Here is a 27,565-nt window from a genome sequence, read left to right on the forward strand (position 1 = left end):
AGGACAGAAGAACATGAGGAATAGGAGCAGGAGCAGGCCACAAGGCTCTTCGAGCCTGCTCCACCATTTAATACGACCATGCCTGATCTGATCACGGATTCAGGTCAACTTCCCTGCCTGTTCCACATAACCCCTTATCCCTTAGCCCACATCTGTTAAGAAACTGTCCATTTCTGTCTTAATTTTATTCAATGACCCACCTTCCACAGCGCTCTGAGGCAGCGAATTGAACTCCTCTACGAAGCTTTGAGAGAAGAAATTCCTACTCATATCAGGTTTAAATGGGCGTTGCACCTCCCCTTTTCCAAATATTCCGCCATTCAGAATATTAGGAAAAGGGGAGGTGTAACGAGACCTGGCTGTCATGGTACATCAGTCATTTAAAGGTGGCATGCAGGTACAGCAGGCGGTGAAGAAGGCAAATTGTTTGTTGGCCTTCATACCGAGGGGATTTGAATATAGTAGCAGCGAGGTCTTACTGCAGTTGTACAGGCCCTCAGTGAGGCCTCACCTGGAATATTGTGTTCAATTTTGGTCTCCTAATCCGAGCAAGGACGTTCTTGCTTTTGAGGGAGTGCAGCAAAGGTTTACCAGACTGATTCCCTAGATGGCAGGACACATATATGAGGAGAGACTGGGGCGACTGGGACTGTATTCACTGGATTTCAGAAGGATGAGAAGGGATCTCATAGAAACACCTAACATTCTGACCGGACTCGACAGGGATAATGCGGGAAGAATGTTTCCGATGTTGTCGAAGTCCAGAACCAGAGGACAGTCTTAGGATAAGGGGTAGGCCATTTAGGACTGAAATGCGCAGAAACGTGTTCACTCAGCGAGTTCTTAACCTGTGGAATTCCCTACTGCAGAGATTTGTTAATGCCAGTTAATTGGATTAAGTCAAGAATGAGTTAGATATGGCCCTTCCAGCTAAATGGATGAAGGGTTATGGAGAGAAAGGAGTAAATGGGTACTGAGGTGAATGATCAGCCATGATCTTATTGAATGGTGGTGCAGGTTCAAAAGGCCGAATGGCCTACTCCTGCAACTATTTTATATGTTTCTCTGTTTTTAATGTCCCCTTATTCTAAGATTTAACTTGTTTCTCTCCGCTGTGAATCCACTGCAGTTCCAGGGGGTTCCTGGACTGAGTGAATCCCTTCGCACGCCCGTGGCAGGTAAACAATCTCTCTCCAGTGTGAACTCTTTGGTGTGTCAGCAGATGGAACGAGTGCGTCAAACACTTTCCACAGTGAGAGCCTCTGATTGGTAGCTCTCGTCAGTGTGAATTATCGCGTGCTTCTGCACGCCGGATGAATTATTGATTTGCTTCCCACACACGGCACAGAACTCCCTCCCTATGATGTGAACACGCTGATTATTTTCCAAATATCACTATTACTACCCTAACGTTTTTAGACTTCAAAATAACTTGCCTAAATTATTGCTCCTTGATTTCGCTCCCAACGCATCATTTGTCGGCGTGGATGTCAGCCCTCTTCATGCTTGACCAATCTTCAAGAATTTTTTGAGGATTTAACGAGTAGAGTGGACAAGGCGGAACCAGTGGTTGTGGTGTCTTTCAAAAAGCGTTGGACAAAGGCCCACACAAGAGATGGTTGTGCAACATTAATGCACATGGTATTGGTGGTAATATTTTGACGTGTTTAGAGATCTGGTTGGCAGACAGGAAGCAGAGATTCGGGAAGAACGGGTCCTTTTCAGAAAGGCAGGCAGTGACTAATGGGGTGTAGATGGGCTCAGTGCTGGGACTCCAACAATTTACAATATACATCGATGATTTAGGTGAAGGAATTGTGTGTAATATCTCCCAGTTTGAAGATGAAACCAAACTGGGTGGCGGTGTGAGTTGTGAGGAATAAGCTAAGAGGCTGCAGCGTGACTTGGACAGTTTAGGTGAGTGGGCAAATGCATGGCAGCTGAGGTATAATGCGGATAATTGTGAAGTTATCAATTTTGGTGGCAAAAACGTGAAGGCAGAATATTATCTGAATGGTGGCTGATTCGGAAAAGGGGAGGTGCAACGAGACCTGGGAGTCATGGTGCTTTTGTCATTGAAAGTTGGCAAGTGGTGAACAAGACAAATGGCATGTTCGCCTTCATATCTAGGGCATTTGAGTATTGGAGCAGGGAGTTATTACTGCAGTTGTACAGGTCCTTGTTGAGGCATCACCTGGATTATTATGATCAGTTTTGGTGTACTAATCTGAGGATGGACGATCTTGCTATTGAGAGAGTGCAGCAAAGGTTCACCAGACTGATTCCCGGGATGCCATGACAGGCCAATGAGAAGAGATTGGATCCACTGAGCCTGTATTCACTGGAGATAAATGAATGAGATGGAACCTCTTAGAAACATATACAATTCTGACGGGACTGGACAGTTTAGATGCAAAAAGAATGTTTCCGATGTTGTGGAAGTCCAGAACTACTGGTCACAGTCGAAGGATAATGCGTAAGCCATTTAGGACCGAGGCGAGGAGAGCCCTTTTCACTCATAGAGTTGTTAACCTGTGGAATTCACTACCACAGAGAGTTGTCATTGCCAATTCGTGAAATATATTCAAAATATGGCCCTTACGGATGGATCAAGGGGTATGGAGATAAAGCAGGAACGGGGTACTGAGGTGAATGACCAGCCATGAACTGATTGAACGGTGGTGCAGTCTCGGAAGGCCGGATGGCCTACTCCTGCACCTATGTTCCATGTTTCTGTGTTTCTATATTTCGTGGGACTGCCTATGATGCTGATGGTGATTCACCCGGACTGCAGGCCCCTCATAGGGCGCCCGTTGTAGACAGTGTGTGAGTGAGAGTGTTATTATTCACGCGAATCACTGGCCACGCGGTGGAGAGCAGCTCGCCCACAATATCTGGACACAGGGAAGCTGATGCAGGAACGTTTCTGTGTCTTCTCATCGTTTAATTAATTTCAGCATCAGTGTGAAGGGATATTTCCCTACATTCTTCAACTGCTGTCTGAACTTAGTCTGGGTCACGGCATAAATGGCCGTGTTTGTGCAGCAATTCAGCAGCTGCAGCATTATTCTAACGTTCATTACATAAATAGGTATATATACAGAATCATACCCCAAAAAGTACCAAGTAGAGCGCCCAGCGGAGCTGATCAATTGTACTCAGTGCTTCGCTGTGGGGATGCTGGCCTGATCGAGGGCGCTAACGTCTGACATCAAGTGATCTGCAGGATCTTCAGGAGCCATAGCCATTTATCGAGTAATTTGTGGTAACTACTTCATACTGTCCACATTTGTGATCCGTAAAGTAGGCTGGCTATGTCTACATTCCCATAGACCATGAGTTTGGTGCCAGATTTTATGGCGTGATTTTCCAACACTCTCTTCCTCATGCGACCGAAGGCTGCGCGGGTGCGCTCGTACCCGCAGACAGAGTTATAAGGAGAGATAAGCAACTGTGATTTTCCCGTTTGTTCAGAGAATATTAACAAGAGATTTAATCGAGGTTTTCAAGACTATGAGGGCTTTGGATAAAGTAACTGAAGAGAAATGCTGCCAGTGGTAGAAGACTTGTTAACCAGAGGGAAGAATTTTACGAAAATTAGCAGACGGAAGATGAGGAGAATTTGTCTTACACTGCGAGTTTGCATGACCTGGATTGTTCTCGCTGAAAATGGGATGGAAGCAGATTTCACAATAACTTTTAAAATTTTCAGATGACATAAAGATTAGTGGGAAAGCGGTTTGTGTAGAGGACACAGAGAGGCTGCAAATAGATTTAGATAGATTAAGCGAATGGGCTAAGGTTTGGCAGATGGAATACAATGTCGGAAAATGTGGGGTCATCCACCTTGGAAAAAAAACAGTAAAAGGGAATATTAATTGAATGGGGAGAAATTACAACATGCTGCGGTGCAGAGGGACCTGGGGGTCCTTGTGCATGAATCCCAAAAAGTTAGTTTGCAGGTGCAGCAGGTAATCAGGAAGGCGAATGGAATGTTGGCCTTCATTACGAGAGGGATGGAGTACAAACGCAGTGAGGTCGTACTGCAACTGTACAGAGTATTGGCGAGGCCGCACCAGGAGTACTGCGTGCAGTTCTGGTCACCTTAATTAAGGAAGGATATACTAGCTTTGGAGCGGGTACAGAGACGATTCACTTGGTTGATCCCGGAGATGCGGGGGTTACCTTATGATGATAGATTGAGTAGATGATGTCTTTATTCGTTGGAGTTCGGAAGGATGAGGGGTGATCTTATGGAAAAATGTAAAATAATGAAAGGGATAGACAAGATAGAGGCAGACATGTTGTTTCCACTCGTCGGGGTGACTAGAACTAGGGGGCACAGTCTCAAAATACGGGGGCGGGTGCAATTTAAACGGAGTTGTGAAGGAATTTCTTCTCCCAGAGGGCTGTCAATCTGTGGAATGCTCTGCCCAAGGAAGCCGTTGAGGCTAGCTCATTGAATGTATTCAAATCACAGAGAGATAGATTTTTAACCATTCAGGGAATTAAGGGTTACGGGGAGCGGACGAGTAAGTGGAGCTCAGTCCACAGTCAGATCAGCCATGATCTTGTTGATTGGTTGAGGAAGCTCGAGGGGATAGATGGCTTACTCCTGTTCCTAAGTCTTATGTTCTTATGTTCAACTGTAATTGGAATCAATACTGGAAGTGTGGCATTTGATGGAATCAGGGAAAAGAACAGGGGTGTGGGGCTGATTGAATAGCTCGATCACAGAGCCTGGAGCAGCATGATGGATCGAATGCCCTCTTCTGTGCTGTATGATTCTGTGGTCCTGTGATAACAGAAGCCATTACGTCCTTGTCTCGTGTGTTCTTTTTGAGCCTGTTTCTCATCGTTACTTCTGCTCTGATAAATGCAATAGCGGAAAAGCAAGCACAGTTTGAAATAGAGTTTAAAAAAACTGAAATCATGAAATAATTATGAGACCAAAAATAGGGCCATGATGATAATTTCGTCACCAATAAATCCAATGAGGATTTCAGGAGAAGCCTCTGTAACCAGAGAGGTGAGAATGTGGAACCCACCACCACAGGCAGTGGTTGAGGCGATTTGTACAGAACCATTTAATGGGAAGCGAGATAAACAAATCAGGCAGAAAACATTAGAAGATTCTGCTAATAGGGTAAGATGCAGAGTTGTGGGGATTGTGTGGGGGAAGGGTGGTGGTGTGTGTGCTGCATAAACGCCAGCATGGAGCAGTCGTTCCGATTGTCTGCTTTGTGTGCTGTACGTGATATATCATTTGCGGAGCAGAGCATGAGCCCCGCTCTGATCACATCCCGCGCCGGGATTCAATCCACGCATTATAAATCATTGCTCTGATTCCTATTACATTATTTGTATCTATTTCCTCTAAGTATATCAGAGATAAATGTAACTAAATCACAGATGAAGGTTGCAGCAGAATAGAATCTCGGGCAGGAGGGCAGACAATCAAAGTTATGAAGGTGAAAATCATGATGGAGACAGAACATGATGCCACCGATGCTTCAATCGCAACACTCAGCGCAGACGAGTGAAGAAAGTGCCTGAAGAACCCGAAACCCAGCCAGAGACAGCTACTACCAGGGTGAACAGAATGCGTTTTGTAATAATACGACTGACCAAAAAAATGCTGCATCTGTGTTAAATGCTCAGCAATTGGAGGCGTGGAGAATGACAACCAGTTCAGGTTAAATTGTTCCACCGGCAGGTACAGAACGGGGTTAGATACACAGTAAATTTCTCTCCACACCGTCCCATCAAACACACCCAGGGCAGGTCCAGGGGGTTAGATACAGATTAAAGCTCCCTCTACACTGTCCGATCAAACACTCCCAGGGCAGGTACAGGGGGTTATATACAGAGTAAATTTCTGTCTGCACTGTCCCATCAAACATTCCCAGGGCAGGTACAGGGGGATAGATACAGAGTAAAGCTCCCTCTACACTGTCCCATCAAACACTCCCAGGACAGGTACAGGGGGTTGGACACAGAGCAAAGCTCCTTCTACATTGTCCCATCAAACACTCCCAGGGCAGGTCCAGCACAGGTTAGATACAGATTAAAGCTCCCTCGATGATGCCCATCAAATACTTCCAGCGTAGGCACAGCACCGGTTACATATAGAGTAAACTTCCCTCTACACTGTCCCGATCAAATACTCCCAGGTCTGGTACTGCGGGTTAGATACAAAGGTAAGCTCCTGCACAATATCCAATCAAACATTCCTAGAACAGGTGTACAGACTGATACAAAATATTTGTTCAGTGTTTTTGCAATCTCCATATTCCCCATTACTAATTCACCGGCTTGTCCTCTTAGGCACCAAATATTACTTTAGCCATTCTTTTCCTTTTCATATACAATTTGGAAACTCTTGCTATCTGATTTTTATATTTCGTCCTAGTTTACTTTCACAGTCTAACTTCCCTTTCTTCATCATTTTCAGTCGTTCTTTGCTGGCTTTTCAAAGATTCCCAGGCTTCTGTCCTCCCATTAGTTTTGGCCACTTTGTATGCCCCTGTTTTTAACAGGATACCATCCTTTATTTATTTCGTTAGCCACGGATCGCTATCCTTTCTCTTACTCCTTTTCCTCCTCACTGGAATATATTTTTCTTGGAGTTGTGAAATATCTCCTTAAATATCGACCACTGTTCATCAATCGTCCGAGAATTTAACTATATTCCCAGTCCACTTTGCCCAATTTTGTCCTCATACCTTCATAGTCTATTTTATTAAATCTTAGTACGCTGGCTTGCGATCCAACTTGCTCACCCTCTCTCTTAATTTGAATTTCAATCATTCCAAGGGGATCCTTTACTCGGAGATTGTTTGTTGATCCAGATCTAAGATAACCTGCCCCCTGGTTGGTTCCGTTCTATACTGCTCAAGGAACCCTTCCGATATACATTCCGTGAACTCCTCCTCAAGGCTACCTGATCAATTTCATTTGTCCAAAGAATATGGAGGTTAAAATAACACATGATTATTGTTGTTCCCATTTTACAAGCCCCCACTATTCCCTGCTTTATGTTCCGACCAACAGAGTTGCTACTATTGGGGGGCCTATAGACTACGCCCACCTGTGACTTTTTCCCCTTATTGTTCCTTATCTCCAGCCAAACTCTTTCAACATCCTGATCGTTTGAGCCAATATCGTTTCTTACTATTGCAGTGATTCCATCCTTTATCAATACAGCTACCCCACCTCCGTTTCCTTTCTGTCTGTCCTTCAGGATTGTCAAGTACCCCTGAATATTTAATTCCCAGTCCTGGTCGCCTTGCAACCACTTCTCTGCAATGCCTGTCAGATCATACCCATTTGCATCTATTTTTGCTGTTAACTCATCTATTTTATTACAAATGCTTTACAAATGTTGTATTCTGCCCAGCAAGAAATCCAGGACGCGAAGATTGGAAAATACCCAGATTTACAGCGATGCCGGGAGATCCACAGGCGACAAGTCCAGCAAGAATATCGGGAACATCCTCATATCTCCCACAATTGTGTCCTGGTCAATCCGGGTCTGAGCAACGCTCCCAACAATAAGGTCCTGATCATCCCGGGTCTGAGCGGGGCTCCTCAAAATCAAGTCCTGATCATCCCGGGCCTGAGCAACCCTCCGCACAATATGTTTGTACAATATCGTTATAGTTAAAACTGTCATGTCTGAATGTCAGTAAATAATTTACAACAATTATAGAGTCACGCATTTCTCTTCCATTGCAGGCACAGCACGCGATTATATGCAGAGTAAAATTCCCTCTACACGATCCCATCAAACACGCCCAGGGCAGGTACAGGGGGTTAGATACAGAGTAATGCTCCCTCTGCCCTGTCCCACCAAACACTCGAAGGGCAGGTACAGCACGGGGTTAGATACAGAGTAAAGCTCCAGGGGGAGGCAGGCAGAAAGGAAAAAGTGGTGGGGTAGCGTTGCTGGTTAAAGAGGAAATTAACACAATAGCAAGAAAGAACATTCGCCTGGATGATGTGGAATCTATATGGGTAGACCAGCAGATTAACAAATGAGCAGAAAACGTAAGTGGGAGTTGTGCACAGCCATCAAACAGTAGTAATAAGGTTGGGGATGGTATCAAACAGTAATAACGGATGCATGTAATAAAGGTACAGCAGTTATCATGGGCGACTTAATCTGCACACAGATTGGGTTAACCAAGTTGGTAGCAATGCGGTGGAGGAGGATTTCCTGGAGTGTATTAGGGATGGTTTTCGAGACCAATATGTTGACGAACCAACTAGAGAGCTGGCCATCCGAGACTGGGTGTTGTGTAATGAAAGCGGACTAATTAGCAATTTTGTTGTGGGAAGTTCCCTGGGGAAGAATGACAATAATATGGTAGAATTCTTTATGAAGGTGGAGAGTGACAGTGTTAATTCAGAGGCAAGGGTCCTGAACTTAAGGAAAGGTCACTCCGAAGTTATGAGATGTGAATTGGCTACGATAGACTGGCAAATGCTACTGAAAGTATAGACAGTGGATAGGCAATGGCACACATTTATAGATTACATGGATGAACTTCAACAAATGAACATCCCGTTCTGGAGCAAAAATAAAACGGGTTCGGTTGCACAACCATGGCTAACAAGGGAAATTATGGATCGTGTTAAATACATGGAAGAGGCATCTAAATTGCAGAGAAAAAGCAGCAAAGCTGAGGACTGGGAGAAGTTTAGAATTTAGGAGAAGACAAAGGGTCTAATTAGGATGCTGAAAATAAGGTATGCGCGGAAGTTTGCAGGGAACATAAAAACTCCCTGCCACCTCTCTCTGTCCCTGCCCCCGTTCACTCTCCATGCCCCCGATTTTTCTCCCTGCCTTGCTCTCTCTCCCTGCCCCGCTCTCTCGCCCTGCTCCGCTCTCTCTCCCTGCCCCACTTTTTCTCCCTCCCCCGCTCCCCTGCCCGGCGCTCTCTCCCTGCACCACTCTCTCCCAGTCCTCAGCTTTGCTGCTTTTTCTCTGCAATTTAGATGCCTCTTCCATGGATTTAACACGATCCATAATTTCCCTTGTTAGCCATGGTTGTGCAAACGAACCCGTTTTATTTTTGCTCCAGAACGGGATGTTCATTTGTTGAAGTTCATCCATGTAATCTATAAATGTGTGCCATTGTCTATCCCTGTCCCGCTGTCTATTCCTGCTCCGCTCGCTATCCCTGCCGCGCTCTCAATCCCTGCCGCGCTCTCTATCCCTGCCTCGCTCTCTATCCCTGCTCCATCTCTGTCTCCTTGCCCCGCTCTCTCTCTCCCTGCCCTCCCTCTCTCGTCACATGCTATGCTCTCTCTCACTGCCCCACTGCTATGTCTCTCTGCCCCCCGTTCTCTCTCTCTGCCCCACTCTCTCTCTCCCAGCCTCCCTCTCTCTCTCACTGACCCATCGCTCGCTCTCTCTGCAAACCCTCAACTCTCCCTCCCTGCCACCCACTTTCTCTCCCTGCCACGCGCAATCTCCCTGACCCCCACGCTCTATCTCCCTCCCCGCCTCTCTCTCTCCCTGCCCTGCTCTCTCTGTCCCTGCCCGCCGCTCTCTCTCGTTGCCGTCCGCACACACTTCCTTATGACTTTCTCTCTCTCCCTGCCCCCCTTCTCTCTCTCCCTGTCCCGCTCTCTCTCCCTGTCCCGCTCTCCCTCTCCCTGCTCCGCTCTCTCTCTCCCTGCCCTCTCTCTCCCTCTTCCTGCCCCACTCTCACTCTCTCCCTCTCCCTGACTTGCTCTCCCTCTCTCCCTGCCCAGATCTCTCTTACTGCCGCGCGCTCTCTCTCCCTGTCCCGCTCTTTCCTCTCTCCCTGCCCTGCTCTCTCTCTCCCTGCCCGCTCTCTCTTTCCCTGCCCCAACCTCTCTCTCTCCCTGCCCCGCTCTCTCTCACTACCATCCCCGCTCTCTCTCTCTCTCTCCCTGCCCCACTCTCTCTATGTGCCCTGCGCTCTCTCTCTCGCTGCCCAACTGTCTATTCCTGCCCCGCTCTTTCTCTCCATGCCCCACTCTCTCTCCCTCCCCTGCACGTTCTCTCCCTGCCCCACTCTCTCTCTCTCGCTGCCCTGCTCTCTATCCCTTCGCCGCTCTCTCTATCACTGCCCCGCTCTCTCTCTCCCTGCCCTGCTATCTCTCTCCTTGCCCCGCTCGCTTTCTCCCTGCCATGCTCTGTCTCTCCCTGCCCTGCTATCTCTCTCCCTGCCCCGCTCGCTCTCTCCCTGCCACGCTCTCTCTCTCCATGCCTACACCGGTCGCTCTCTGTCTGCTCCACTCCCGAGTGGGATATTTACACAAGACATAACACGTGTGATACCTTAGGAATGTTTATTGGACAGTGTAGAGGGAACTATGCTCTGTAGCGAGACCATGCTCTAGTTGTGATCAGATCAGGCTTGGTCGTATTAAATGTGGAGCAGGCTCGAAGAGCCGTGTGGCCTGCTCCTGCTCCTATTTCTTATGTTCTTATGTCTTTATGCTGTTAAATGTACCGTGTATTGCAATCTGTCCACCCATCCCTCCCGCATGATGGTGCATCAGCGAGTTCACACTGAGTAGAGCAGTGCAAGGAAGGTAGTGCAGGGGTCCCATGCGTCCAGCCCCCTGCAAAACAGATACACGGCTTTCCGTACTTTTGAGGGGGATGACTCATCAGGTGGTAGCAGCAGTAGCCAAGGTCAAAGCACAGTGGGTGTCTCTGCTGCACAGCAGGGCAGGGAAATCAGTTGGGAAGCTCTAGTGAGAGGGGAATCTGTTCAGTTTTGTTCTCTTAATCTGAGGAAGGACGTTCTTGCTATTGAGGGAGTGCAGCGAAGGTTCACCAGATTGATTCCCGGGATGGCAGGACTGTCATGTGAGGAGAGACTGGATCAAATGCGCCTTGATTCACTGGAGTTTAGAAAGATGAGAGGGGATCTCACAGAAACGTATAGGATTCTGAGGCAACTGGAGAGGTTAGATGTGGGAAGAATGTTCCCGATGTTAGGGATGTCCAGATCCAGGAACTTTGTCTTTGGACATGAGGTTTGCCATTTAGGACTGAGATGAGCAGAAACTTCTTCATTGAGAGAGTTCTTAACTTATGGAATTCCTTGCCGCAGAGAGTTGTTGATGCCACTTCATTGGATATATTCAAGAGGGAGTTCGATATGGCCCTTACGGCTAAGGGGATCAAGGGGTATGGAGAGAAAGCAGGAAAGGTGTATTGAGCGAATGTTCAAGCCATGATCTTATTGAATGACGGTGCACTCCCGAAGTGCAGATTGGCCTACTCCTGCACCTATTTTCACTGTTTCTCTCTGTCTATGTTCACCTGCTCCCAGTGTGGGAAGGGAGGTACTTATTAGAGTTATCTGCTGAAACGCACACCGTGCAGCTCACAAAAGATTCCCCCTGTTCACTTCTGATGTTAGTGCTAGTTTTAATCACATCAAGGTCTGAACAGTACCTGAGCTGTGGTTAATATTCTGGATATATTTTTCAAATAAAGGAATTAGTGATGGGCTTTTTAAAGGCTTACTTCCAATACTGTAAATTAACAAGTATGTCGTCAATACAACCGAAGATAAGATTAATTCTTCTGGCCGGACGTTGCAATTGGATTACTCTGTGAATGATCTGAGCCATCACGATCTGTTCAGTAGTGCCACCTGCGTCCAGCAGATGGGGATGTCCCACAATTTAATTCCAACTGAGAGGCGCGGAAATGTCCCCGAGAAAAGTATGTGTGAGGCGAGCTCAGGATCAGATTCTGAGCATACAGCTCCCCACAGGGACATCACATACTGCACCCTCCCTGGGGCAGTTCTGGGTCAGACACTATACATACTGCACCCTACAGGGACATCACACACTGCCCCTCCGTGGGGCTGCTCAGCGTCAGACTCACCACTTACTGCATCCCACAGTGACATTTCACACTGCCCCCTCCCTGGGGCAGCTCAGGGCCAGACACTGCACCCCAAAAGGACATCAAACACCGCCCCTCCCTGGGGCATCTCAGGTCAGAAACTGCACCCCACAGTTCAACACACACTACCCCCTCCCTGGGGCAGCTCAGGGTAAGACTCACGCCTTACTTCACCCCACAGAACATCACGCACTGCCTGCACCCCGGGGCAGCTCAGGGTCAGATACTGAACATACTACACCGCAGAGGGACATCATACACTGCCCGCTCCCTACAGCAGCTCAGGGTCTGACACTGCAGCAAACAAGGACATCACACACTGCCCCATCCCTGGGGCAGCCCAGGGTCAGGCTCACGTCTTACTGCACCCCCACAGGGACATCACACACGGCGCCATCTCTGTGGCAGCTCAGGGCCAGACACTGAACTCACTGCACACCACAAGGACATCACACACTGCACCCTCCTTGGGGCAGCTAAGATTCAGAAACTGCACCCCACAGGGACATCACACATTGGCCGCTCCCTGGGGCAGCTCAGGGACATGACCTCAACAAAATGCACCTCACAGGTTGATCACAACCTGCATGCACCTGTAAGAATACCGGCTTCGTAGAATATTTTGAGGGATGAGGTATTGCAAGTGTAAAATGAACCAAAGACGTTCATTGAAAAGCTTGCTTCTGCAAAGACAAAGACACTGCTTTGCATTTTCTGCTGACGTAAGGTTCTGGCTCTGCCACCAGTTACTATGGTGTTACATCACACATTATCAATCGGAAACAAACATATTATCACTGGGAAATAGCAACGAGGAGCTCAGATCTGTCTTAGTTTATCGCTTATCTCGCTTCTCAGAACGTAGAGTCACAAAGAACATTTGCAAACTGTTGAAAATAATAAATGATAAATCGTTCTTACAAATCAAACTGTAATGCACTTAGTTAGTACTCATTACTATCAAAATCCTGTGTTGCATCGTCAGCATGGAAGCTGAAAAACATAACAGAAAAAGCTTGAACTGAGGTAGAATATAAGATCTGCCAAAACCAATGCCTGGAGACAGAGGGTCACAGGCTCCAGACTGGGAAGATGTGGATCTACAAGAGTGTAAGAGTGAAATACCTGAATTAGGGGTAAAGTAATTAGGTATAATTTAAATAAAGTAAAAATATCTGAGCGCAAGATTTAAAGTGCGTTCATGGTGCAATATCTGTATTTGGCAGGAACACTACAGTCAGCGAAATTCTCTAAGGAGATAAGTGCACCCATACGATTTATGTAGACACCTCACAAATATAATGAGAGGAGGCCACGATGTTCCAGCCACAGGAGATAACAGGGACAATGCCTCTTTTAAGCAGAGGGTAGTCATATGCCTGCCAAGAACATTAGCCTGACAATTAGCCTGGGTAGACCTTCGCAGAAAAGTAACACAAAACCTGCAGAGGCTTTTCCCCAGCAACAGTCGCCAGAACTGAATGTTCCAATGGAATCATTAGAAAAAACTGTATCCAATAAAATTAATGTAACTGTACCACCAAATGAAATTGCTGTAACCTGTATTAACCAATGGAACACTTCCTCACGTAGTTCCACCATTTTGACTGTACTTGAACTGTATAAGAATGTAACTGCGTAGCTTGTCCCATGAGATCGGCGTTGAGAGCAGTCAGTAACGGTACTAATGAGGCTGGATCTCCGTTGTTTAATCTGCCTTTAATAAACAACACTTTTCTCTATAAATGACCTTTCGTGTGGGTGTTATATTTTTAATAATCCACAACAGGAGATACACGATGGGACAGATTTTTCGGTGGCTCCGTTCCTGGGGTGTATCTTCGTGAATTTGGATTATTCTCATCGTGATCGTGTCAGGAAAGGCACCGATCCAGAGAGGGGCAGACGGTATACCAGTAGCAGGAATGAGGAATAATCCTTCCTCCTTCGCAAATCACCATCACGAGTAATATCATTCTCATTTTTAATTCGAAAATTCTGCTCAAATCCGTTATTAATTCTCGCTTATTCTTAAATAAAATCTGAACTATTCGCACTGTGGTGTCAGCTTCAGTCATTTGAGCGAACAGTCCAAAGAGAGTTCCAATTTAATCTTACGCAGGCACATCACACACTGCCCCCTCGTCGGGGCAGCTCACAGTCACTCACTGCTCAAAGTGCCACCGCCTGACACCAACCCCACCCCCCACAGGGACATTACACACTGCTTCCTCCTTGGGGCAGCTCACGGTTAGACACTGAACACATTGCACCCCACAGGAACATCACACATTATCCCCTCCCTGGGGCAGCTCACGATCAGACACTGAACACACTGCACCCCACAGAGACATCACACATTACCCCCTCCCTGGGGGAGCTCAGTGTCAGACACTGAACACACTGCACCCCACAGGGACATCACACATTACCCCCTCCCTGGGGCAGCTCAGGGTCAGAAACTGAACATACTGCACCCAACAGGAACATCACACATTATCCCCTCCCTGAGGCAGCTCAGGGTCAGACACTGAACACACTGCTCTCCAGAGGGACATTCGACACAGCCGGCTCAGGTTCATTCGCTGCATAAAATGCCAACCCCCCCACTAAGACATCACACACTGCCCCCTCATTGGCGCATCTGAGGTTCAGACACTGCACCAAACAGGGACATCACACACTGCCCCCTCCCTTGGGCAGCTCACAGTCACTCACTGCTCAAAGTGTTTCGCACGCCCCCGACCACACATTGACGTCACACACTGCCTGCTCCCTGGGGCAGCTCAGGATCAGACACTGCACCCCACAGGAACATCACGCAACGCCATTTCCCTAGGGCAGCTGAGTGTCTGACACTGCACACCACAGGGACATCACACACTGCCCCCTGCCTGGGGCAGCTCATGTCAGACACTGCAACCCACAGGGACATCACACACTGCCCCATCACTGTGGCAACTAAGGGTCAGACTCAGAACGTACTGCACGCTACAGGGACATCACACACTGCTCCCTCCCTGGGGCAGCTCAGGGAGAGACACTGCACCCCACAGGGACATCACACTCTGCCCCATACCTGTGGCAGCTAAGGTTCAGATTCAGAACCTACTACTCCCCACAGGGACATCACACACTGTCCCATCCCTGTGGCAGCTAAGGGTCAGTCTCAGAACGTACTACACCCCACAGGGACATCACACACTGCTCCCTCCCTGGGGCACCTCAGGGTGAGACACTGCATCCCACAGGGACATCGCACATTGCCACCTCCCTGTGGCAGCTAAGGGTCAGACTCAGAACGTACTGCACCCGACAGGGACATCATACACTGCTGCCTCCATGGAGCAGCTCAGGTTCAGACACTGCACCCACAGGGACATCAAACACTGCCCCCTCCCTGGGGCAGCTCAGTGTCAGACTCTGAACATACTGCAAACCACAGGGGTATCACATACTGCCCGCTCCCTGGGGCAGTTCAGCTAAGATACTGAACATACTGAACCCCACAGGGACATCACACACTGCCCAATCCATGGAGCTGCTCAGGGACATCACCTGAAGAAACTGCACCTCACATGGAGATCACAAATTGCATCCACCTGTAAGAACACTGGCTTTGGAGAGTATTTTTCAGGATGAGGCATTGCAAGTGTAACAAGAACCAAAGACATTATTTGAAAAACTTGCTTCTGCAATGACTAACACATGGCTTTGGAGTTTCTGCTGACGCAAGGATCTAGCTCTGTCACCAGTGACGATGGTGTTTGAATCACACATTATCACTGGGAAACACACGTATTGTCACTAGGAAATAACATCGGTGAGCTCAGAACTTTCTTAGTTTGTTGCGCATCTAGCTTCTTTCAAGGTAGATTCACAGAGAAAATTTGCAAACTCATGAAAATAATAAATAATGTAGTTTCACCTTCAGTACATTGAGCAGACAATCCAAAGAGACTTCCAATTTAATCTTACACAGGGACATCACACACGGCCCCCTCCCCGGGGCAGGTCAGCTTCACTCACTGAACAATATGCCCTGCCCCCCACCCCCCACGGGGACACCACACACTGCTACCACCCCGGGGCAGATCACGGTCACTCATTGCACATAATTCCCCCCCCCCGCCCACACAGGGACATCACACACTGCCCCCTCCATTGGGCAGCTCACGGTCACTCTCTGCCCCTATTGGGAAATCACAGGATGTCAATCCCTGGGGAAGCTCACTGTTATGAACTGCACATACATCAACCCACATTGACATAAAAACATCCCCCTCCCGAAGGTAGCTCGGCGTCATAAAGTGAAAAGGCTGCACCCTTGCGGTGATGTGCACACTGCCCCCACCCTGGGGAAGTCAGTGTTGGAGGAATTGCAGCTAGAAGTGAATCTACTCCACACCTTCTTGCCATGAATCCAGAATCTGACCCGTACCGATCCAGCCATTCCCGGCTGCAGTCTGTGAAGCAACAGACACCACGGGAATCACACAAACACTACAGAAAATTACACTCGCTCCCACCGCAGACCCCACAGCTTAGGGCAATCGACCTGGGACAGTGGGAACATTGTCTCTCCAAAGGATTGTTTGCTCCATCCTCTCCCAGAACCCAAAGCATTGGCTAACAGACCTGGGCGATTGGGTCACGAAATGGAAGAAGACATCTCTCCCCCATTCTAGACCCCACAGGTGAACAGCTCTGTCATTTCTCCACAGCAGCTATACTCCCTTGAAGATGCTGACTCGGGCTCAGGTGAGAATTCATCGCTGATCATCTTCGATTGATATCACAAGTCATACAATTGAAACCTCTCATCGGCCACTGTCCGAGACTCAACCAGAACCTCTCTCACGGTCTCCTGTCCGGCGCCCCCCCGCCCCCTCACCAGTCCCTGTGCAGACTGATCCACACCTTCACTCATCATCCTCTGTCCCAGTCTGAACCAGACTGACACAACTCTCCTTCACCAGTCCTGTCGCAGATTGATTCAGATACTCTCACCAGTCTCTGTTTCAGGGTGAACAAGACGGAACCAGATCCGCTCACCAGTCCCTGTCCAATGCTGAAGCACAATCGTCCCCACTCGCTCCTGTCCCATTCCGTAGCAGACTGAAACAGACACTGCCTCACGAGCGCCTGTCCCAGACTGAATCAGACTGAATCAGATGCTCCCACCATCCACTGTTCCAGTCTTCAACAGAGTGAAATCGAACCCCTCACCAGGCACTGTCACAGTATGCACCAGACGGAAGTGGACCTCCACCACCATCCTCTGTCCCAGTATGAAAAAGACTGACCCAAACCATGCCTTACCATCTCCTGTCGCAGTGTGAACCACACTGAGCCAAACCCTCTATCACCAGCCTGTGTTCCATCCTCAACCAGTCTGAATCAGACTCATCCTCACCTTCCACTGACCCAGTCAGAACCATACTGACCCAGACCTCCTTCACAATTCACTGTCCTAGTCAGAACCAGACTGACCCAGACCTCCTTCACAATTCATTGTCCCAGTCTGAATCAGACTGACCCAGACCGGTCCCCGCCAGCCCCTGTACCAGACAGAAATAGACTGAACCAAACTTACTGCACCAGCCACCGACTCGGTCTAAACCAGGCTGAAGCAGAATCTCCTGAATCAGTCCCTCTCCCAGTTTGAACAAGAAACTCCCTAATCAGTTGATGTCCCAGACTGAACCAGAAACTCCCCAATCGGTCCCTGTCCTAGTCTCAGCCAGAAACGTCCTAATCAGTTCATCTCCAAATCTGAACCAGAAACTCCATAATTAGTCTCTATCCCAGAGTGAACCAGATCCTCGCTGATCAGATCCGGTCACAGTCGGAAACATAATATATCTCAATCAGTCCCTGTCACAGAATGAAACAGAAATTCCCTAATCAGTCCCTATCCCAGACTGATCCAGAAACTCCCGATTCAGTCCCTATCCCAGACTGAACCAGAAACTGCAGAATCAGTCTCTATCCCAGACTGAACCAGATACTCCCTATTCAGTTCCACTCGTTGTCTGAACCATAACCTCCATAATGAGTCCCTGTCCCAGACTGAATCAGGAACTCCCGAATCAGTTCCTGACACAGATCGAACCAGAAACCCCCGAATCAGTCCCTGTTCTAGACTGAACCAGAAATTCACAAATCAGTTCCTGTCACAGGCTGAACCAGAAACTCCCTGATCAGTCCCTGTCCCACGGTGAACCAGAAAATCCATAATCAATCCCTTTCCCAAACTGAACCAGAAACTGCCTTATCAGTCCCTTTCCGAAAGTGAACCAGACTCTGCCTCATCAGATCCTGCCCTAGTCTGAAACAGAAGCTGTCTAATCAGTCCTGTCCTGGACTGAAACAGAAACTCCCTAACCAGTCCCTGTCCCAGTATGAATCAGAAACTCACTAATCAGTTCCTGTTCCAGGCTGAACCAGAAACGTCCAAATCTGTATCTATCTCCGAACGAACCAGAAACTCCGTAATCACTCCAAGTCAATGTCTGAACCAGAAACTCCCTAATCATTCCCCGTCTTAGTCTAAAACAGACCCTCCCTAATCTGTTCCTCTCCCAGACTGAATACAAAACTCCCTAATCAGTCCCTGCCGCAGACTGAACGAGAAACTCCCTAATATGTACTTGTCGCAGTCTGAACCAAAAACTCGCTCATCAGTCCCTGTCCCAGACTGACCCCGAAAGTCACTAATCAGTCCCTGTCTCAGTCTCAACCAGAAACTCCCGAATCAGTCACTGTCCCAAACTGACCCAGACACTCTGTAATCAATCCCTATCCCAGTCTGAACTAGAAACTCCCTCATCAGTCGCTGGCCCAGACTGAACCGGAAAGTCCCTAATTCAGTCTCACTGAGAGTATCAACGATGAATATAAGAGCAGACCGGTTATGCTTCAACTGCATAAAACACTGGTTCAGCCATAGTTAGAGTGCAATTCCTGCACATCAACTACAGGAAAGATGTGATTGCACAAGAGAGGGTACAGAGGATATTTAAGAGGATGTTGCCAGGACAGGAGAATGTTGCCTATGAGGAAAGGTTGGATAGGCTGCGGTTTGTTGCTTTCGAACAGAGAAGGGAGACATTGTTGAGGTGTATAAAATTATGAAGGGACTAGATAGAGTGGATATTTCCCTTAGCAGAGTGGCCAACAACCAGGGTCACAGACTTAAAGTAATTGGTAGACGGTTTAGAGGGGATTTGAAGGGAAATGTATTCATGCCAAGAGTGGTTCGGGTCTGGAACGCACTGCCTGAAAGGAAGGTTGAGGTAGAATTGCTCACCACATTTAAAAAGAGCATTGGATGTGCACTTAAACTGCTGTAACCCACAGGGATACGGACCCAGATCTGGAAGGTTGGGCTAGACTGGATAGCTCTTGGTCGGCCTGTGGAAACAGGAAAGGTCAAAAATGGCCTCCATCCGTGCTGTGAATTTCTATGATTCTATGATGGTGCTGACCTAGAGCCTGGAGATTATAGTTAGATATATTTGTGTAAAAATTATATAATTCAAGAAGTTTTAATTTGAAGGACATTGTTTTCTACGGAGAAAAAGTAATCCTATCTCGACAACAATATTACCAGGTGGATACAGTGGGTTGGTACCTAATGATAAACTACCACGTATTTGAGTGAGAGACGGTCGGGGAGTGCACTGATGTTTTCAGTGTTGTTGGGGAAGGGGAAATGAGGGGTTGTAGCAGATTGCGTCAAGAGCAGCGTAAACCGCTGTTCACCATCCTACAGGGCGCGGAGGAATGAAAAGGATATCACTGCTTTATTCTCAACGCTATTGGCATCCCGTGAAATATAAACAGACGAGTTACCTCCTCCTGTTCCCAGGTAACTTTAACCTGTTCCTTGCCAGTTAGTCATTTCGATTCACATAACCGAGAACGGTCGCGTAGTGGTTATGTTACTGGACTAATAATCCAATAATGACCTGGAGATATAAAAGCCCACGATGGCAGCCGGGGCATTTCAGTACAGTTACTTAATTAAATATGCAATAAAAAGCTATTGGCAGTAATTGTGACCAGAAATCTACCGTAATAGTGAAAACAACATTTCCGGATTGTCTTAAAAACCCATATATTAAACTCCTTCATTACAGGGAAATCTACCGTACTTACCCAGTCTGGCATATATTTGTGACTCCAGACCAAGAGCGAGGATCCAGATTTAGTTTAGGTCTAACTGATCTCTGAAACAGTCTACCGAGCCATTCAGTTGTACCGAGAACAACGGATGCAGAAGGCGGTTCACCACCACCTTCTCAAGGACAGTTAGGGATGGGCAATAAATCCCGGCCTTGCCAGCGACGGCCACATCCCATAAACGGATAAATAAAAGGAACCCTGTACCAATGGAACTTTCTTGTACTCTTCCAGCAACACTATACGCTGCTACCAACAATGGTATGGTTAACAAAGAAAATATTTCCCAGGCTTCAAAAACAATAGCTCCTCAATACCATTGACCTTTTCTGCAAGATCTACATAGAATAACCAAAGAAAGCAGACCGATTTCTCCAAACAGGAAGGGCATGGAGGATAATTCCGACTGTAAGCACTCGACATCGAGATCTGGCACCAAAGTGTCAGCTTTGACTCAATTGGAGCACTCACTTCAGTGTCGGAATGTCAGAGGTTCCAGCTCCACACCACAGACTTCAGCATATGCTCGAGGCTGGCTCTCCAGTGCACTACTGAGGGAGTGGGCCAACGTCCATAGTGCTGTCTTTTGTGTGAGATATGAAACCAAGGCCCCATCTACTTGCTCAGATTCCATGCCATTATGTACAGAAACAGTAAGTCTTTCTTTAGTCGCTTTTGCCACATGCCTGATATCAATGATTTTATTACCAACAACGTTCACATTATTCCCCAAACCAAAACCCGATGCATTAATCTATCCCTTATAACAAGTCAGTAAAAGTAAGGATGGTAACCCATAACAGTTAATACTAAACCAAGTCATATATTACTTAACTAATTACATTTAAAAGCAATCACAGAATGACACAGCACAGAATGAGGCCATTCGAACCATCATGATTGTGTAGGCTCTATGAAAGTGCTACCCATTAGTCCCACTACAGTGCTCTTTCCCCATTACCCTGTGAATGTTTCCCTTTAAACGATATATCCAATTACATTTTGAAAGTTACCGTTGAAGCGGCCTCAAAAACCTTTTCGAGCAGTGCATTCCAGATCATGATAACGTGGTGCATAAAAAACTCTCCTCATCAGCCCAGTGGCTATTTATTTGGTATATAACTTAAATACGAATGAGAGGTGATCTTATCGAAACGTATAAGATTACGAGGGGCTCGACAAAGTGGATGCAAATGGGATGTTTCCACTGATGGGGGAGACTAGAATTACGAAGCATAATCTTAGAATAAGGGGCCGATAATTTAACACTGAGGTGAGAAGGCATTTCTTCTCTCAGAGGGTTGTAATTCTGTAGAATTCGCTGCCTCAGAGAGCTGAGGAAGCTGGGTCATTGAATAAATTTAAGATAGAGAGAAACAGTTTCTAAACCGATAAGGGAATACGGGGACATTGGTAGCGGACAGGAATGTTGACCTGAGTCCATGATCGGATCAGCCATGATGATATTAAATGGCGGAGCAGTCGCGAGGGGCCATATGGTCCACTCCTGCTCCTATTTGTTATGTTCCTATGTTCTTATGTAAATATGTGTCCGATGGTACAGCCCCTCTTCCCAGTGGAAGCAGTCTACCCTATCTATCCTGTAAATAAATCCAATAATGTTGAACACCTCTATTAAATCTCGTCGTATTCCACTTTGCTCGAAGAAGAAGTATCGCAGCCTCTCTATTCTCTCCATGTAACGGGATTCCCTCATCCCTGGGATCTTTGTGTTAAATCCCTCAGCATCATCTTCAAGGCAGATATACTTCATATAACGTGGAGTCAGGAATTGGACACTTTACTCTAGATTAGACCTCATCTCTAATTTACAAATATTTCGAATAACTTCCTTGTGTTTATACTCTATATAATATAAGAATTAGGAACAGGAGTAAGCCATCTTGCCCCTCGAGCCTGCTCCGCCTTTCAAATAGATTATGGCTGATCTGGCCGTGGACTCAGCTCCACTTACCCGCCCGCTCTCCGTAACCCTCAATTCCCTTATTGGTTAAAAATCTATCCATCTGTGATTTGAATACACTCAATGAGCTAGCCTCAACGACTTCCTTGGGCAGAGAATTCCACAGATTCACAACGCTCTGGGAGAAGAAATACCTTCTCAACTCGGTTTTATATTTGATTCCGCGTATTTTGAGGCTGTGCCCCCGAGTGCTAGTCTCCCCCACCATTGGAACAACCGCTCTGCCTCTATCTTGTAATTATCCTTTGGCATACCATGATATGGATTTTTTCTGTCGTTATTTTCCTTTCTCATCCTCTGCTTGAACTCCGGGGTCAATGATTGGGCATCCTTGTGTTTCTGGGGTCGATTTGCTTTGGGCTCTTGTGATGTTTGGGATCTCTATCTTACACAAGAACATTCCCCTAAAGTAACTATTACCGCATTGTGATTCACGAATGGGCTTGGGTGTAGTCCCCTCCAGTTCCCTGGTGATGTTTTATCTTACCCACACACACTTGTGTGGATTACCTTGGTTCGAGCTATTCGTACATGTCCATGATTGGTTCAGCCATGACGGACCCTTTTTCAGGTTTGTCCGTTCCACTTCAATTCGCCCCCTTTTGCATTTTCCGTGAAAGATTGAGTTTGTATTGGAAATATTTTATTGATAGCCCTCTTGACAACTTATCACTGGGTCGTGGTATAAGAAGGAGTTACCTAGTATTCATCCGACTAGGACTCAGGTCCTGTAAAACACAACATGTTTTCCGGCATCACCAGTCGATTAGGGTTTCATGTTATGCATAATGTTTTAACTGTATCCAATGTGTCCACCGTCCGGTTCCCCTTATCGCCACAAACATGCAGCTGTCGCTTACCATTATTACCTGGTGAGTGCCTGTCCATTTTGCTGAGAATCATGGCTTTTTGGCGTATATTTCTACCGTTACCTTGCTCCCAATCTGTGGTTTCCGAGCCTTTTGTTCCTTGGTGCCAGCTTCCCAGTCCTTGATCACTTGCTGATCTCTGGTGTATGCCTCAGATCTTGTAATTGTTAACATAATTGCGTCACTAATCTCCCTACTCGGTCCCGGTAGAATCTGACTAAGGTCCGATATCATCACTCACCATCACAAGAAACGCAGGTGATCTCATTGCTCTTCCTGTCATTAGTTCGAAAGGCGTGCGGCTATGGTCCGGTTTCGGCTCGCCCTGAACTTCGTTAAAATGAGGGTCACTATATCTATTCATCTTTTTCCTCTTTCGTTGATCAACTTGGCCAGTGCCTTCTTCAGTGTCCTATTCATTCGTTCTACTTATCCGGATGATTCCGGAAGATAGGGGATATGGAATTTTTGCCCGCTTCCCATTTGGCAGCATGTTTGTTTCATTATTTGACCAGTGAGGTTTGTAATCTGATCTGAGTCGATCAGTAAGGGCAATCCTCAACTAGGTATAATTTCTTCTGCTAATATTCTAGCCACCGTCTCATGGAGCAATTTTTGTTGTGATTGCTTCTCCCCATTTTCTGAATTGATCTATTATAACCAAGCAATACATTTTCTACTGGTGATTTGACAGTGGGCCCATGAAGCCTGTCAGCATGTTTTACCATGCTCCCTTTGGTCGGGGTTGCTCTCTCATTCTCAACATTGTTTTTCCACCAAGGTAATGCTTTGCGCATGTTAAGCACTTCCTACAGTAATTTTCTTTATCTCTTCCCATTCCCTTCCACCATCAACATCGGGACATTGAACTCGTCATGCTGGTCTTACCTGTATATGCATACCCGTGCTATATACTCAGTCGGTGTTGTCGGATGCACCCTGGGCTATCACATTACAATCTTTTCTCCAGATTCCATCCATTCCTTGTTTAGCTTCCTGCCTTTTCCATTCAACATTTCCCTGCTGTAGGTTTGCCTCCTGTACGTTATACATATTTATTTCTTCCGGCACAAGCGCACAGGTGCTTATTTTAGCCCATGGGCCCCTGCTTCTGGCAATTTCCAACCTGCCTCATCTGCCTATGCATTGCCTTGCTGATGCCGGTCTGTTATTTTCTTATGGGCTTTGATTTTTATTATTGCATATTCCTGGGGCTGGACGGAAGTCTCTACCTGTTCGGTAAATATGTTCTCGTGTCGAATTGTTCCTCGCCCCGTTTTCATGTCACCTCGCGGACTCCAGGCTATCATGTAATTGTGGACCACCCCAAATGCGTATCGGTTGTCTGCACATATATTTACCCTTTTACCTTTTGCCTCTTTGAGGGCTTCCGTTAGGGAGACTAATTCAGCCACTTGGGCTGAGAGGCTCGATTCCGATTAAGCTACTCCCCGTGTTTGCCCTTCACCATCTGTGGTCCCCTACGATTCTCTATTTCTTCACTCAAATGTTCCAGTGGTGGTTATATTGGTATCGGTGCAGGCAGCGCAGGTTGCGCTGTCGGTCGTCCAGTTACTGCTGCACATATTGTTACATTCCTACTGCTTACTTCTGCCTCTTCCATCTATTTTATTTTAGCTTTTAGCTCCTGTATTATCTGATCCTTTCTTTCCATCACTTTATTTTGTACCCGATAGCAGGCTAATACTACCGTGTGAGCCCGGTCTCCTTTATTCCTTGGCTTGCACCTCAATCACTTTGCCTGCCTCTCCATTGTGTCGTCTGGTTGCCATTCCTATTTCTTCATTCCCTCATTTAGTGTTATGTTTTTACCTGCTAGCATTTTCCGTATAGATCCTGAGAGTCAGCAGTCGTATTCCCCGCCATTTCTAAGATTGCTTAGAGACTACCAATCCCTCAGTGGGCTACTCTTGAACCTCCATCGTGTCTTTGACCGATTCTTGGTCGTTAGTACCGCACGCTGGTTAAACTCATTTTAGACTACTCACACCCCAAATTTTCCTTATTCCTTGAGCTCCGACCTCACCTTGTCGCGTTTATTTGTTATCTCTGCAGATCTCCTGCTTTCCCGTAAACAGTTTAACAACTCCAACTTGGAGGTGGTATTTAATAAAAGATATTCACCACAACAGCTGCCACATCGTTTCGGGTTTGCATTTCAGAATCCTGCAAACTACGCCAATTGATGGGGAGGATCGCCCTTCTACTCAATTAACAAACCCGGAATCAACAGACTGATACCTTCAATAATGTTCAACGATTTTTTATTTCAGCACGGACAGTGGGAGCATTTCACTTCCCATCCGCCTGAGAGGATCTCAAACGAAATGTACAAATTAGACGTTAATTATACAGGTTTTGGCACATGAGTGACCTCGTGGACAGACCTTAACAGTGACGTGATTGGTTTTTCCAAAGCATGATCGAATACCCAATTGGTCGCTTCTTCCAGGTGTCACTTGCCTTATATTGTTGTACAAGTTATCTTTGGATTGTCTTTATTGTTCCTTTGAGTCCGAGGTCAACGCGTTTTCATCTGGTGTGTTTTACGCGGAGGTGTGGTTTTAAGCATAGCTCTTGTTGAGATAGCTCAGGGCCTTCACAATAGCCAGATAACGTCTTTGCTAATCAACCACGCCCTTGCAGATGGTCAATAGAGTCGTTCCAGGATTAAAGTGGATTAATTTATATAGAGTGGGCGACAGAAGGAGGAATTGGAACCTCGTCATGGATCGCATGGGAAGACTGTAGCAAAGCAGCCCAGCGAGGGGAATCACTGAGGGAGGGGAGGCAGTGATCATTGCGAAAGTCTGTTACTGAATCCAGGCTGGTTCTGAGTTCGGCTCTTCTCACACCCAGTGAGGGTCTGAGCCCAACACACACCGAATGGGACATTGTAGAGAGGGATTTACCTGTGTCTAACCCGTGTGCACCAGCTCTGGGAAAGTTTAATGGGACAGTTAAGAGGGAGCGTTTCTCTGTATCAAACCGGTGATGGACCTGCCCTGAGTATGTTTGATGGGACAGTCTAGAGGGAGCTTTACTCTGCATCTAACCCGTGCTCTACCTGTCCTCGGATTGTTTGACTGGATATTGTGCAGGAGCTTACCTTTGTATCTAACCCGCTGTACCTGACCTGGGAGTGTTTGATCGGGACAGTGTAGAGGGAAGTTGACTCTATTTGTAACCGGTGCTGTACCTGCGCTGGAAGTATTTGATGGGCAGTATAGAGGGAGCTTTAATCTGTATCTAACCTGTGCTGTACCTGCCCTGGGAGTGTTTGATGGGACGGTGTAGAATGAGCTTTGCTCTGTATCTAATCCCGTGCTTTACCTGCCCTGGGCGTGTTTGATGGGCCAGTGTAGAGAGAAATTTATTGTGTGTCTAACTCGTGCTGTACCTGCACTGGGAGTGTTTAATGGGACGGTGTAGAGAGAAATTTACTCTGTAACTAACCCTGTGATGTCCTTGCCGATGGTACAAATTAACCTGATCTGGTTGTCATTCTCCATGCCTCAAATTGCTGAGCATTTAACGCAGATGCAGCATTTTTGTTGGTCAGTCGTATTATTACTAAACTCATTCTGTTCAGCCTGGCAGTTTCTGTCTCTGGCTGGGGTTCATGTTCCTCAGGAACTTCCTTCACTCGTCAGCGCTGAGTGTTGCGATTGAAGCAGCGGTGGCATCATGTTCTGTCTCCATCGTGATTTCCACCTTCATAACTTTGACTGTCTGTCCTCCTGACCGAGCTTCTCTTTTGCTGCAACCTTCATCTGTGATTTGGTTACAATTATCTTTGAGATACTTCGAGGAAATAGATACAGATAATGTAATAGGTATCAGAGCAATGATTTATAATGCGTGGATTGAATCCCGGCGCGGGATGTGATTAGAGCGGGGCTCATGCTCCGCGAAGCAAATTATATATCACGTACAGCACAAAAAGCAGACAATCGGACCGACTGCTCCATGGTGGCGTTTATGCACCACACACACCACCACCCTTCCCCCACACAATCCCCACAACTCTGCATCTTAACCTATTAGCAGAATCTTCTAATGTTTTCTGCCTGATTTGTTGATCTTGCTTCCCATTAAATGGTTCTGTACTATTCGCCTCAACCACTGCCTCTGGAGGTTGGTTCCCCATTCCCACTCCTCTGGTTACAGAGGCTTCTCCTGAAATTATTATTGGATTTATTGGTGACGATTTTATCATCATGGCCCCATTTTTGGTATCATAATTATTTCATGATTTCAGTTTTTTTAAACTCTATTTCAAACTGTGCTTGCTTTTCCGCTATTGCATTTATCACAGAACAATTAACGATTAGAAACATGCTCAAAAAGAGCACAGCATCGATTCTACACACGAGACAAGGACTCAATGGCTTCTGTTATCACAGGACCACAGAATCATACAGCACAGAAGAGACCATTCGATTCATGATGCTGCTCCAGGCTCTGTGATCGAGCTATTCAATCAGCCCCATACCCTTGTTCTGTTCCCAGATCCCTTCAAATACCGGAATTCCAATATTGATTCCAATTACATAAGAACTTAAGAACATAAGAATTAGTAACAGGAGTAAGCCA

Source organism: Pristiophorus japonicus, unplaced genomic scaffold (assembly GCF_044704955.1).
Source record: "Pristiophorus japonicus isolate sPriJap1 unplaced genomic scaffold, sPriJap1.hap1 HAP1_SCAFFOLD_29, whole genome shotgun sequence".
NCBI lineage: Eukaryota > Metazoa > Chordata > Chondrichthyes > Pristiophoridae > Pristiophorus > Pristiophorus japonicus.